We start from the raw sequence: 2,524 nt of genomic DNA, 5'->3' as shown, positions 1-2,524 counted from the left end.
TTGCTAAGACCATCGGAAACATGTGTTTTCCCATGGTCTTGGGCAAACCCTGTGAAAGGGTAGTTGGACCCCCAAAGGGGTCACAACCCACAGGTTGAGAACCACTGATTTACATGAATCTTACTGAGAGAAGCCTACTTTCCTCATCCAAAATAACTAAGACTCATCTAGTCAGGACCCAACTCGATTCAATTCCTTTACAACTGATGTATATCTACAAGCTGATGTTTCCTTATCTATTATTGTATTTCCCATCGACTATAGGTTCTATTTCATCATGGTCCCTGCCAGTTTGCTCTTCATCATACACCCAAACTGGCTTCAAAATATTACACCAGAACTGGCTCAAAAATACTTGTTAAACTAAGGAATAACTGAATAAACTTAGTAATGCTAATCCTTAATACTTTTAGAATTATACTTCTGCCTTCCTCACCAGGCTCTTGTGAAGACAAATTAGAATAAATATTTATAAAGATAGTAATATTTATAACATCGGTATGTAAACATAGTGGTCAGAATTAAGATAATTAAGTTACATATTCACCTCCTTGTGTGATTACATAATGATGTTAATGAAATCAAAACAGTTTGAGAATTTATGAAAAATCTGTGTATCTTAGAAATATGAGTTTAAAGTGATTAAAGTTTAAAGTGAGTGGGCCCCTGTTACAAAACTCTAGGCAATTGGTTTATTCAACAGGCATCTCCTGATTTTGCAACTCTCTAATCTGTTTGCACCCATGTCCATCATGTACATTTTTATTATATGTTTTTTGTTAAATTAGTCATTTTATTGGGGAGCTCCTACAAATCTTATGACATAACCATCATTCAATTTTATTAAGCACACTTGCACATAGGTTGCCATCAACATTTCCAAAACATTTTCTTTCTACTTGAGCCCTTGGTATCCGCTCCTCTTTTCCCCACTTCCCTTCCCAACCCTCCTGCCCTCGTGAATCCTTGATCAATTATATATTATTGTTGCTATTTCATGTCTCACACCATCCATTGTCTCCCTTCACCCATATTTCTGTTATCCACACCCCCCCGGGGGGCTGAGAAAACTTGTGATGGGTTTCCCTTTAGATATGAGTTTTTAAAGAACAGTTTTCGGTTTGCAAAAATTTATGAGGATGGTACAGAATTCCTGTATAGCCTGCCCACTTTCCCTTACCATTAACATCTTAAATTTGTAAGGTGATTTTGTTTCAATGAATGAGCAATGAAGGACTAATACCAAGATTATTACACACTATCATCAATACTTTTCTCAGATTTCCTTAGTTGACATGTAATGTTCATATATGTTCCAGGATCCCATTCTAGATTCTAGATCCTGCATTTCCTGCAGTCACGGTGTCTTCCTAGCTTCCCATTGGTTGTGACTGTTCCCAGACTTCCCTTGATGTAGATGACCTTGCTGTTTGGAGGAGTGATGTTCAGGTAATTTTTAGACTATCCCTCAACTGCAATTTATCTGCTGCGTTTCCCTTGATTAGACTGAGCTTCTGTGTTTTTGAAAGACAGTCACAGAGTTAAAGTCTCATTAATATTATGTCATATTAGAGGGATCTATTATTAATGTAACTTAATCACTGTTGATGTAGACCCCTTGATAGCTGATTGAGGTACTGTTTGTCAGGTTTTTCTTATATAAAGTTATGATTTTTTTTTCACTTTCTATATTTTATTTTTAGAAAAAAAGTCAGTATGTACTACCCACACTTGAGTAGGGGAATAAACTGCATGTAACTGAGGGAATAGTTATATAAAGTTTTCATAATTCTGTACTGGAGGTTGCTCTCTACCATATATTTATTAAAACAAAGTACTTATTTGTATCTCTTTGGACTCATTGGTATTTATTTTATTCTATGGATTATGAGTTAATACTATCTTATTTATTTTTCTGCTCAATTGGGACCCTAGGCTACCTCTCTCAATGGACTCTTTGTCCTTTTGATATTCACTTCAGTTTATTTTTGCTTATTAATTTTTTGAGAACTTCCTTATTTACTACCACTACAAAATTCGTCAGACTCAGCTTATACAATTTCTGCCCCAATTTTAGGGTCAGGCTTTTCTCCAAGAGTCCGGGTTCTATTTAATGAAGACTACTACTAGAACCTGACATCTACTCACTTGGGTGTGCTCACTGACATGGGGTCTTCATAGTTTCTATGACCCATTAGCTAACAGATTGTAGAAATAAAAATGTGTGTATATAGATTTACCTATGTGTATACTTCAGGAGAAAGATGAGGCTTTATTCTACCAAAAAAGTTATAGTTTCAGAAACACACAGGGAAAGTTCTGATCTGTCCTAAAGGGTTGTTATGGCAGTAAGTTTTAGGGTTTTTTTTAATGTATATACTTATATCTATAAATATTTCAAAGAAGTCCTAGTGGTGTAGTCAGTTAATGATAGATAGACTGCTAACCAGAAGACTGACAGTTCTAAGACTGACAGTTCTTTTTTTAAAAAAATCATTTTATTAGGGTCTCATACAACTCTTAT

The sequence above is a fragment of the Echinops telfairi genome, unplaced genomic scaffold, assembly GCF_000313985.2.
Source record: "Echinops telfairi isolate 266 unplaced genomic scaffold, ASM31398v2 ScPeMD7_7467;HRSCAF=8505_1, whole genome shotgun sequence".
NCBI lineage: Eukaryota > Metazoa > Chordata > Mammalia > Afrosoricida > Tenrecidae > Echinops > Echinops telfairi.
The sequence above is the reverse complement of the archived record's forward strand: the minus strand, read 5'-3'. Positions refer to the sequence as shown.